A 12,390-nucleotide genomic window follows, 5' to 3' on the forward strand; every position below is an offset into this window, starting at 1 on the left:
CAGTCAGTTGAATTCCAGCTTCTGTAATCTGCATGAGAAAACCAGGGGGAGTGTGGGGGAGAGAGTGATTTAAGAAAAACTGTAGCAAGGCTGGCCAAGGAAAAAAAGTCCTTGGCAGTGTTTTTTGCTTATCAGGTACGAGATGCAAACTGTGCATTTCTAACAACACTCCATCTCTAACAATATTATAACAATACTCCATTTCTAACATGGTAAGCACCACACTAAAAGCAGGGCCCTCCACGCCCCTGCCCCTCCTCTTTGCCTGGCCCAGTTGCATTTCCTTGGCCCCGGGTTTCCCCAACAGGGAAGTGGGAGATAGTGCAAAACTTTATTGAGCAGCCTATGACCCCTCAGCTAAGTGGGCATGGGCCTCTCATACGTGGGGGAACGCATCAATGCAAGTGGCAATGTCATTCTTAGCTGTGGGAGGCAGGGACATGTAGCGCAGCTACAGGCAGCGCTCCAGGCAGCAGCAGAGGTTGTGGAGCAGTGCGGGCTTGCCTTCTGCACCATTGAAGCTCAGTGTCCTGTGCCAGGTTTGCTGATGCACAATGGCTAGGGCACAACGGCGATCAGAAGCAGCAGGACATAGTGAGTTGGGCATCCCTCAGTCTATGCAAACAGCTCCTCATGGCATGCCTGGGACACTATCAGCAGGGCCATGCTTAGGGCATAGAGCTGGCGCAGGGCAGGGCTGGCCCTGGGGCACTTCTCCAGAGAGGCCTCCTGGGGCAAGAGTGGGGGCACCACCATCTCTGCTTCCCAGTCAGCCAGGAACCTCTTGCCCTACAAAACTGGGTGCTTTTGGCTTGGTGGCAGCCCAGGAGACAGGCTGGCCTGTAGGAGGAGAAAAGAGGAGTGACTGTGGAGCCAACATACAACAAGTGCTGCCAGGAGCCAGGCCTGTCACAGCCTGGGAAGAGGGCAGGGAAGGCAAGCTGCCTGTGGCCAGCAGCGGGGCTCATCCAGCAGCTGCCTGTGCCAGGGCCTGCCTGGCTGATTTACCATGGTCCCTGGGCACCTGTGCATGCATGACCCCCGATCTGCGGCTGGCCAGCACACAAACTGGTATTGAGTAGCTTATCTCAGAAAAGTTGCATTCTCACAAACAACCTTCTTCTTCCAGGGGAGAGGCACCAGTTGGCCCCTGAGATGTGCCACTGGGGCCCTGTGTATGCACTGTCTCTGACAATGCAGGACCCAGGACTGGACCTGGTTGCTGGACCAGCTGGTCATGGTGCCTGAGGAGCGGTTGGCAGACTTGTGGGCCTGGCGTGGAGAGGACATCGCCCATAAGTGGGAAAAGGGCTGGATGGACCAGGACTATAGGGACAGGCTCCTGGCCCTCAAGAAGATGCACCTGGAGGTCCAGGAGTGGCAGGTTACCTTGGTAGCCAGGGTAGTGGAGGCCAAAGAGGACTGCCAGTGCTGGACACTATCCTGGCCCCGGTGATCACCTTCATGCTGCCCACTGCCCTGCCCCTGGCTCTAGCCCCACATGCCCCCTGGCATCTGACCCTGACCCAGCAGCAGGCCCTACAGTGGCCCTGGGCTGAGGTGCTACAGCACCTTCATTGGCCAGATGGCCCTGCCTGAGCTCTTGCCCCCACCAGCCAGTCTCCCTGCCTGAGCTCAGCCCTGATAGTCAACCTGGCTCCATCCAGCCTCAGTTCAGGACCTGCCTACAGTGAGGCCAGCACTGCACATGGGGCCTGCTGGCCTGGACCCCAGGGCAGTACTCACTGTTACCCCTGAGTGAGCCCCTTGCCTGCTGGCCTTGCTGCAGCATGCACACCTGCAGAGGTGTAGCCAGTCCTGGGTTCCATCCCCTAGATGCTCCCAACTCACTGCCCCCGATCCCAGGAGGGCACACATAGCACTGCAAAAGGTCTGCATGAGGAAAAGTGTGCTTTATTGGTGTTGGCTGAGGTGGGTGGTAGAGGGGCTTTGTAGGAATGAGGAAGGGGGCACAGGGTGTTGTGTTGGGGAGGGAGGAGGAAGGAGGGTCTGTGTTTGTGAAGGGAAATAAAGTGCTTTTCTGAAAACTGTCCATGGTGAGCATGGTGTTGGGGGGTGGGCAGTGTGGCTGGGGGTCTATGGGCAGCTGTCCAGGTGGGCTACAGTGGGCAGTGCAGGAGGAGGCAGTACCCTGAGCCCCACTAGTGGGTGAGTGACTTGCCCAGGGCCTCGGTGGGGTGCTTGCTGCTGTTGCTGCCCTGCAGTTGGCACCTCCAGTGCCAGGCAACCTCCACCTGTTGTGCCTCCTCTGCTCAGGCCTTGCAAAACAGCTCCCCCAGGCCTTGAAGATGTTATGCAGCACACAGGCTGCATATATGATATGCATTATGATAACCTGGGGGATGTTAGCTTCCATGACCTCAAGGTGGGCAGTGAGGGTGTACCCACATCCCTTCGGTCAGCTGAAGGCACACTCAACCGACATGCAGGTCAGGGCCAGGCACTGGCTGAAGTGTGCCTGGCGGGAATCTGCACAAGGCAGGGGAGCAGCGGCTAAATGGGGTTACCGATGACTAGGGGCAGGACTGCCACTGCGCCCAGCTGGAGGCCTGGCAGCCCAGTGCTCTTGAGGGTTGGTGGGCATCAGGGGCACTACCTGCACAGCCATGGTGTGGTAGGTACAGACTCTGGCAACAGAGCCTCCATGTGCTGGCACAGTGCTTTGATAATCAGAAAATTCAGGATTATTAATTGCACATGTACATGTGCCCTCTGTACTCTAGGTAGGAGAAAGAGATCCTGAAGTGAAAATAACAGGAAAAATAATAGGTTACTGAGACATTTCCTTTGATTAGCCTGTCATCTTACATATTTTCACTAACTACTCATGACCCTGGTTCTGCACTGAAATGAATGAAAATGAACATAAGAAAGGGTTCAACCCAGATGCAAATTTTCTAGCCACGTTTGCTTCAACTTGACCGTCTCCACTGTATTTTTCTTTTGGTATGTAGTTCACTCAGGAGAAATTACATATATGCCCTTAGTTCTCCAACTTTCATCATGCCAGAATACAGCGTAGAATGAAGTGAGTTGCATTATAAAGCTGAGATGAGATACAAAGTGACAAAAAAATTTCAGGCTCTTTCTGCTTTTTCCAGGTTAATCCCCTGTCTCCTATATCTTCCCTCAGTGCATCAAAAAAAGAAGAAAACACACCCATGCCAAAAAACTTCCATAGCAAAATCTATGTAAGCTCCTAGCTCCATCTTCCTATATGAATACATTCACTCTGTAATTTTATTTTTATGTATTTTTGTAGTGTATTAAAAATTAAAGTAGATGGTTTGTACTTGAATAATATAAAACCCAAACATATGCTTTAAATTGAAATATACCAACATGTCCTTCTAAAATAATCTTACACTTTTATAAACATTCTAATAAAACGCTACATGGTGTGTGCTATAGAAGCAGGTGAAGGAATAGTATTTACAGTCAGTGTTATATTTATTTTCTACACCCATGGTTGACTGTTCCACAGATTTTTAAATGACTGCGTATACAGTACTTTCATTCAGCAGTCCTAACACTGTGAGATTCTGCCATGCCTGAAATTTGTGTAGAACATTGACTGGGAACTTATGCCTCAAAGTACAATTTACTGCTTCTAACCTGTAACAGCTTAAGTGGCATTTAACATTCCTCGCATAAGTCTTTGTGGACCTTTTGAAACAGTGTGCAATCTGCCTACTAGTAGAACTGACATTTACACATACAGCTGGAAGGGTAAGCCCACAGTTATTTGTATAGCTCTGGGAGTGTACTAATTGCTATAAAGGTTCTGATGAATGTAAAGTTTCTAATCTATATAGGCAGCATATAAAGGAAAGATAGGTAATTGGATGTAATGAAAATAGGTTAAAATGTTCAAGGTTTATGGGAGAATGTAAGATCACCTTATGGCTGCTCTATCCTGGTTGGTGTAGAAGAGAAAGCCATGTTGCTACTATTCGCATTCTCTGTCCCTAGCCTAAGAAAAGTATTTGATCGCATGTTTCAGTCTAGTTGAAATCAGCAGGAAATAAGCATGAGCCTACAGTTATGCACATAATTCTGTGCTTTCTGAATGGAGACCTTCAAGCACACTTATGGATGGGCACCACTGTTTTGAGCAGCCTGGATGAACTGGAATGTAGCCATGCACACCTCCAACAGACCAGTGCTAAAAGATTCATAATCCAAATAATTCCTCAAGAATAGCATTGTGGCAGAATGCTCTCTAGAGTGCTATGCCTGTTCCTGCCCTGGGCCTCCAGCCCTGGAGCTCTGATGCAAAACTTCCTCCCAGGCTCTAACACAGCTCTGCTTTTAGGAGCCTTGGCTGAAACTTTGGTTTGTATTCTGAGAACTCCTGCCAACAAATAAACATGCTTCTCTCTGGGAGCTTTTTCAATGAGGCAGTTAGAGTGAGATAGCAGAGCTTTGGAGCTCCATTAAGTGCCTCAATAGACTTTATAATGTGTTGGAGGGATTTCTCTAGGGGATAAGCAGGTGACTTTTGAATGAGATCTTGTTGAAGGATCCTGATGCTCAAAAACACTAGTGGAACGGAAGAGGCCTGGTATAACAAACATGCCTTTGTTTCACAGTGGGCAACTTTGTAGGGGGTTTAAAACGTTTGGCTATTTGTTGTTTTGGGAAGTTGAAACAAAACACAAACTATGTAATGATAACAATGAGAAATGGAAATTCAGAGAGTACATTCCAGAAACAGACTTGGCTGGAATGGTGGAGAGAGGCGGGAGAGAAACTGATATTCAGCATGAACTTAACACACAAGAATGACCTTCTGTTTTAAGTAAGTGCAATGAGTCTTGCTAATGCAGTCTCAGCAGCCTTCTGAGTATACCTGGGAATTAGGGCTGTGTGAAACTTTGGTCCCTGATTTGATTCGGTGGCGATTTGGCCCTATTTGGTGGCCGAATCTCCAAATCCAAATCAAATCAGAGGCCCCTTTAATCTCTCCAAATTGAATTGGAACTCTCTGAATCGATTGGAAAGATTTGGAAAGATTTGGAGATTCAGACATAGACACAGCTTTAAATGTTTTTTCTACATACCTCTAGGTAGCAGGGGCTCATGAGTGCTGGATGCTGGGGTGCATGAAGTGTCCCACAGAAGCATGGGGGGCTCCCATACGCTGGGCAGCAGACCCGGAAGTGGACCAGAAGCACTTACGGTCCATTTCCAAGTCTGCTGGGGATTACACTGGGGGGGCCTCATCACACCCACCTGACTCAGTGACTGGTGTCTCCTGGGTCAGAGGGGGATCCCCCTGTGGCCGATCACTGAGCCGGGGAGATATGGCGGGGGGAAGCACACTCCCTGGCAGACCGGGAATGGACTGGAAGTACTTCTGGTCCACTTCCAGATTCACTGCCAAGCATGTGGAGGGCCCTCTGTACTCCTGTGGGGCGCTCTATCCACCCCAGCATCGCAGCATTCACAAGCTGTGCCTGCCACCTCAAGGTATGTACAAAAAACTTTTAAAGCTGTATCTATGCCGGAATTGCTGATTCTCTGAATCAGCATCGGATCTCCAGATTCGGATTTGGCTGAATCAAATCAGGGACAGTGATCTGAATCAACGACTTGAATCACTGTCCCTGATTCGGGCCAAATCTGAATCTGAATCTAATAGGGCCCGCTTCGCACACCCCTACTGGGAATATCATCCACCCACTAGAAGAAACACCAGTGTGTCTAGTTTGCAGCATTAAATCTGCAGGTGGCACCGCAATGGCTAAACCAAGAGGGATAGCAGACAAATTTAGCTTCTGTGGCCACATTGTCTAATTAGCTTTAAGCAAACATATTCTGTAAAACATTTTCCTGTAAAACTGAAGTTTCAGGTTTTCTCCCACATATACACATATGTGGTACATAGTTGTTTGTGGTACATACACTTACAACAGCTTTGGGGTGAAATCCTGGTCCCTGGAAGTTGTACAGTGAACTTCAAGGAGGAAGGGAATTCAGTTTTAGTTTAAAAACTGCCGAATCAGTAATTTTCAGTTTTGAGTTCCCATCATGCCATCAATCTGCATATGAAACAGTTCCTGATTCTGTATGAGGAATGATAGTAGTAGTTGGGCTATACTACTTTATCTTCCTCCCCTTTAATTATTTTACCACAAGAAGCCCAAAATAGAGGCAAAGCTATAGAAACCATCCAGCCTCCCATATTTTTTCAACAAACCTCTGCAGACACCACACAGAGAGAACAATTGTCCCTGGACACTGAAAGAAGTTTTCAATTATATAAAAATTACAGAACCGTTATGAAATTTACCACAGGGATCCTCATGCGTGACTGAAATTCCTTAAATTGGATAAGTCATCTTTCTGTGATAAGCTGGTATAAAAAGGGTGCAGAATACCTACCTAAACTATGCTGCTTACAGAAAACCACATAAGTTAGATCGAATCAGCCTCAGGCTTTTTGAATGTCTGTACCTAGCCATAGAGAGGAATTCTAGGATTTGTCATTTACTTACGCAAATACAAAAGGTCATGAAATAGGTTTACTGACAAGGCGAGACTTTGCAGCTTTTTCCTTTTAATTTTTTTTAAAGTGATCCATTTGAATGGAAAACCGTATGGAAAATTGGCTCAAATCCTCTGAAAATGCAAGGTAGTCTGGATCCTGTTATTTACATGAGAAAGCAGAACATTTAATCTACTGTGGTTAACAAGGAACTGAATAACAAAAACAAAGTTTACCCAATTTTCTGGAGTATATAACTCCAAAATATATTTTAACTGGTTTTTAATTTTTTTCCCCTATGTGAAACCGTCTTTACATTCTCAATTCACAGAAAATATATGAGGGTTGTTTAAAAAACCTCCACCTAAGTGGCTTTGGCACACAAACACCATTTACTTTCCCTGCTGCCTTTGGAGGAGATTTTCAAAGGCTCAAGGAGCCTAACTCTCATTGATTCAATTGGATTTTTTCGCTTTGGGATTATTTGTTTCTTTGAAACTCTTCCCATTTTTCCTTATTTCATTTAGCAAATGCTATTATTCCCCTCTTCATTAAAAAAAAATCTATGTAGCCTTATTTTTGAACTAGAAAGAAAGCAGTCACATGTTTGGGAACAGCATTTGGTACTGCTGCTTCAGTGCTGGAAAGGTCAGGGACTCAAAACAGAACTTTCGCAAAGGTTGTCCAAAAAATAAAGAGGGAGAGAAAGAGAAAAATAACTTAAGTGATAAAATAATGGATCAAAAGAAATAGACATGAGGGGTTACATTTTGCAAAGCATTAAATGCTGCTCTAATTCTACTCATACTAACCCTTTGTTCATACTAACACAGCTAATTGACTTTTTCCAGGGTTAGGTACAGATGGTTGGGAGGTTAGAGAATGGTTATATTGTGTATAAAATGATCCCACTCAATTTAACTTAGGTTGCTAGGTGCAGGCCTTATACTTAGGCTAGGTACGACATTAAAAAAGACTGAGGTGGAATCAATCTAAATTACTCAGTTTTCTGTAAACAGCTAAGTTTAGATCTGTAGTTACCAGCATACCATTTGCCCTTTGGTGGTGGGGGCAAATCTTAGACTGGGTTCTACCATTTTTAAACCAGTGTAAGTGTGCTGAACTTTTGTTCTGTTATGAATATAGACTAGTTTTGTGTGCCAAACTTCTGTTCTGTTATGGGTATAGACCAGACTCATAAAGTCTTTGACAATTTGCTATTCATCATGTATCATTAGTGACATATGATTGATTTGATGGGTTATGCCACTGTGTTGTATACTATACTTCCGCTACAATTCTTTTTAATGAATAACATTTTTTGCTGAAAAGTGTGAAAATCTTGAAATTCACAAACATGTTGAATTATTGAAACACTTGTCTAGAATCAGTAACAGGATCCCATTAAAAACACTTGAGGGAATTTGACACGTTTACTTGGGTAATATACATGAAATACTTTTTGTGTTATTTGACTAAGCCTAATAGTAACTATATTAAATTTAATTAAATGTTGGGGCTAAACAACTTGATAAAAACCATCTTTTATGCTTGGGGGTCAAAATTTAATCTTTATCCTTTTTTCAAATATAAAACATGTGCAACTATAACTAGTTGCTGGTAAAAACCCACAGATGGCTAGCATGAACTGCTACAAGGGTCAATTCCATTTAGGGAAGCAGAGTTTTATTAATTTGTTTAATTAATTATCAAATAACATCTTATTTGTGGCAATGTTGGAGTGATGTTGTAGTTGTGGTTGTGTAGGAAAAATGCAATAGGCAAGGATTTTTTGAGTGATATCTTCTATTGGACCAACGGTGTAGTTGGGAGATACAGACAGGCTTTGGAGTACTGTACCCTGAGAAAAGCTCATCTATATTCCTCCTAACTATACAGGTGGTCCAATAAAAGAAATCACTCATAAAAATCCTTGCCTATTACCTTATTTCTGGCCAGCTGTGGCAGCAATACATAAGTTGAAAATGATGCCTTAGCAAATAAAAACATGCCCAGCCATCTCTTTCTGCAAATTGGAAGTCTATTTCATATTGCATGAAATATTTATCTCTTTGAAGTGTTTGTCAGAAATAAGTGAAATTGGAGTAAGATATTCAAAAGTAGGCCAGGTGTACTACTTTCCCTCCCTTCATAGTTGGAAAATCTTTATGAGACTGGGGGAAATCTTATGGTTTTCTTTATAGTTGTTAGGGAGGTGGAAAGAGGCTGATATGTGAAACTGTTATACAGAGCGTAACCGGAGATGCCGAGAACTATAGTAATTTGCCTAGGACCACACAACCAATCTGTATCAAGGCTTGGAAAGAAGTAAAGTAATCCTGACGCGTACCTATGCATATCAGCTGCAGCAAGCCCACATCAGCTACAGTAAGATCTAGATTTCAATCATGACTTTTGGCAGAGTCAGGATGTAGTTCGCTTTTATGCCTTCTCTTAATTTTTACTTTTGCAAACCACTGTAAAATATTCACTCAGATTAACCAGTAGATATATTGTCTACATTCTCCTCTCCCCCATATGTACTCAATAGCTCTATTTAACACATTTTTGTTTGCATTCAAGAGCATGTTGTGTTTCCTCTTTTAATTATAAAAAAAAATGTTCCAGGTGTTGAGGGTGGATTTCTGTCTGAGAGGCCTTTTCATGGTGTTCAAGCTCTGCTTTCAAGTAAATTTTTAAAGTGAAAACACTCTATTCCATGAAATAGAAAAAAATACAGTTATTTCAAAGCCACCTTGGCTTTCCAAAGACAACATGTTTTGGAATTTCCAGTGCTAGCTACAGCATATAGTCTGTCTGTACAGTATTTTTCCAGCTGATTATCACCTTGCTTTTCCAAGAATGCTTTAGAAATCTAGATACAAAGTTTTACTTTCTCATCTGGAAATATATCAACATCTCAGCAAAGCATCTTCATTTTATATACTTGTATAAAAGGAATGGTTTTATTTTATGTCAGGACACAAAAGTCTGACATGACAGTGAATAAAGAGAACGGGCTTGAAAGAGAAACCGGGAATGGATATCACCAGACCTGTTCTAAAAATGAAGCTAAACCAACAAACATTTAAGCCAACAAACATTTACGGAAAGCAAAAACTGTAGACCCTTCGTTGAAAGGGAATGGCAGGAGTGTGGGGGGGAAGGGGGAGGAATACAAGGTGTTTGTGCCAAATCTATCAACACTGGGATCAGAATTCAAACCAGCTACTTCAGGAGTAAAATGAAACTAATAATCCCAGGCTAATCCATAGTGGTTGGATAAGAGAGTGCTTAAAACTATATGCTACTAAAGGTACTATTTTAACTGTTAAAACAAAGAGTTGTCAGTGTCAGAAGCTGCACAACAGTAATTTCCCTTGGTTGGGAGGGTAGGAAAAAATTGCAAATCCAAGGGAATTACCTTTTGTTGCATAATATGTAGTGCCTACTTACCAAGGGCAATGCTAGAGACATTTATGATGAAATTCTGGCCCCAATTTCTGTTATGTTTAAATAATCCAACACTTTACATAAACATAAGCAGGACCCAAAGCTCTCCTTCTCTAATATTATTTCCACCTTCTATTTATTTATTCTTCATTATCAATTTTAGGTGCTGATATTCCCCAAGTTATTTTCAGATGATGCATATGCACATTGCAATAGACTGCATGGTTTGACAGCACAGGGAGCAACTCATTCCTTTTCCTATTTCCTACTCACTCCTATAGGAATGAAGGCCCTATTTCTCTGACATTTATGGCTGTACTCATTGAGGCAGCTCACGTAAGTAGAGGGAAATATACTTCTTTTCAGAAAATATAAATTAAGTCTTTTCAGAAGACGAGTTTTGGGAGAACAAGTATTGCTTACTAGTGAGGTATTTTCACTAGTAAATCAACCAGGTGAAGTAGCCAGTGGAGAATAGAGTGGGCATGAAAATGAAACCAAGATTGGGTATTGCCAAACACATTCTGAAAATAAAACTAAACCTCTGAGCCAACAAACATGTATGGAAAGCAAAAACCATAGACCCTTAGGGGTCCCAACTCTTTCCCAGCATCAGAAACACCTAGAAGAATGTGCTGAAACAGTCATTTTAGTCTTGCCCACACCATAGCTAGCTATACATACTTCTAGGGAAGTAATGATTCATCCCTAAACTATCAACACAAAGGGAACTGACTGCTGGGAAACCTGTGATGCTACTATGCGGTCCCTTCCCAGAGCAGAGGTTCAAGACTGGTAGAATCCCAAGGCTAAATATAATCTTAGGTATAAAACAGGGCAGTAGCATCTACTTATACAAAAAAGGATCAGTTGAGAAAAGTATATAATGAGGCTGAAACAAAGGAGACAAGTGTGGACAAAAGAACCTACAGAAGTAGTAAAGATCAGGTGCAATATATTTGTTGGGGAAGCATAACTTTTATTAGTTCTCTGGCAAAGACTTATTAAGTATTTTCCTTTAGAAATTACCAATCTGTAAATCTATTTTCTGCTAAGAAATGCATATCCTAGATTGCTGTGACTTACATTTTCCCTAGAGAGGAAGAGAGAGAGAATCTATTCCCACCTCATCTTGAAAGCTTTATTGGATCCCAAGGCACATCTGGGTGCAAGTCTAGATGCTTCAGCATTGGGACACTTCTGAAATACTAGGGCCTTATATAAACACTGAGTTGATGCCTTGTGTTGTATTTAGGTCGGCAATAAAATGCTTGAAGGTCCATACAGATGTGAAGTGTCAAAAATATGATATTTGAAATAGTAATAATAATAAGACTTCTCCTTTTGATTGCTACTGTTTCAGGTCCAGGCTAGTATACTCACTCAGCTAATAGCATCTACTTAGTAAGAAATAGTCTCCATTCAACACATGTAAGAGAAAGAGAAAGAAAGAGTTTTGGCAAGCTACTCAGACATTGTAGGAACTAAATATATTTGACCCTTCCAGGTTGGGGATTTTTTTTAATCTTGTTTCTAAAACAGCTTATTTGATCAGTATGAATGCAACGATGGCTATTTTATACAACAGACCTATTCATTCTTTCATTAATTCATTTATACTGTTGTTCATGTTATCACCAATACTTAACCCAATTATGAGTTGCATGACCAGGACATTTAGGCTAAGTACAGACAGTCAAAAAGCCTGAGGCTAAACTTGTTCAGTCTTTGCAGGTTAGTTTAAACTGCAGAGATTAAACCGAGAAACAACTGGCCAGACATTCACTTTTGATTCAGAAATTGCAGTCACATACCTGTAGTGGCTCAGGCCAGAAGCTGGGGGGCACTAGAGTATGGGTCCCTGGCATGTCGCCATCATAGGCTGTGTGTTCACTTCCTCTTCCTGCTGCCTCCAAGGTCTCTGAGATTTGCAGTCCAAACTCATAGGAGCAGAACTCTGCAGCATTGCTCATCACTCTCTCTTCCTGCTTCCAGGTGTCTCTGGGATTTGTAGTCCACAGCTGCACCCAGCAGTAAGTTTTTTGTCAGAGCAGGGCATCTCTGCACTCAGGGGAGGGGAAGGGAAGTTGTCTCCCCACCCCACCCTCACTCCCGCTGCTGCTGGAACAACTCTTCTCTCCTGAAACAGACAGCCCAGCCCAGCCCAGGGCTGCAAAGCATGCCAGGATGCTGTGGTACTGTGATTTAACTTGAACCAGGAAGGTTTGGGATATAAACCTGTTTGATCCAAATCAATTAAGTCTGATTTACCTTAAACCAGTTTGAGCCATGTTGAAACTGGTTTACGTACACTGAACTTCTGTTCTGTTACAGGTTTAAAACAGTTTTTGATCACTTAAATCGGTTTATGTGTAATGTCTGTCCCTAGCCTAATCGCTCAAATTCTACTTGCTCCTAATTTATGT

The sequence above is a fragment of the Crocodylus porosus genome, unplaced genomic scaffold (genome assembly GCF_001723895.1).
Source record: "Crocodylus porosus isolate Cpor-Errol unplaced genomic scaffold, CroPor_comp1, whole genome shotgun sequence".
NCBI classification, from domain to species: domain Eukaryota; kingdom Metazoa; phylum Chordata; order Crocodylia; family Crocodylidae; genus Crocodylus; species Crocodylus porosus.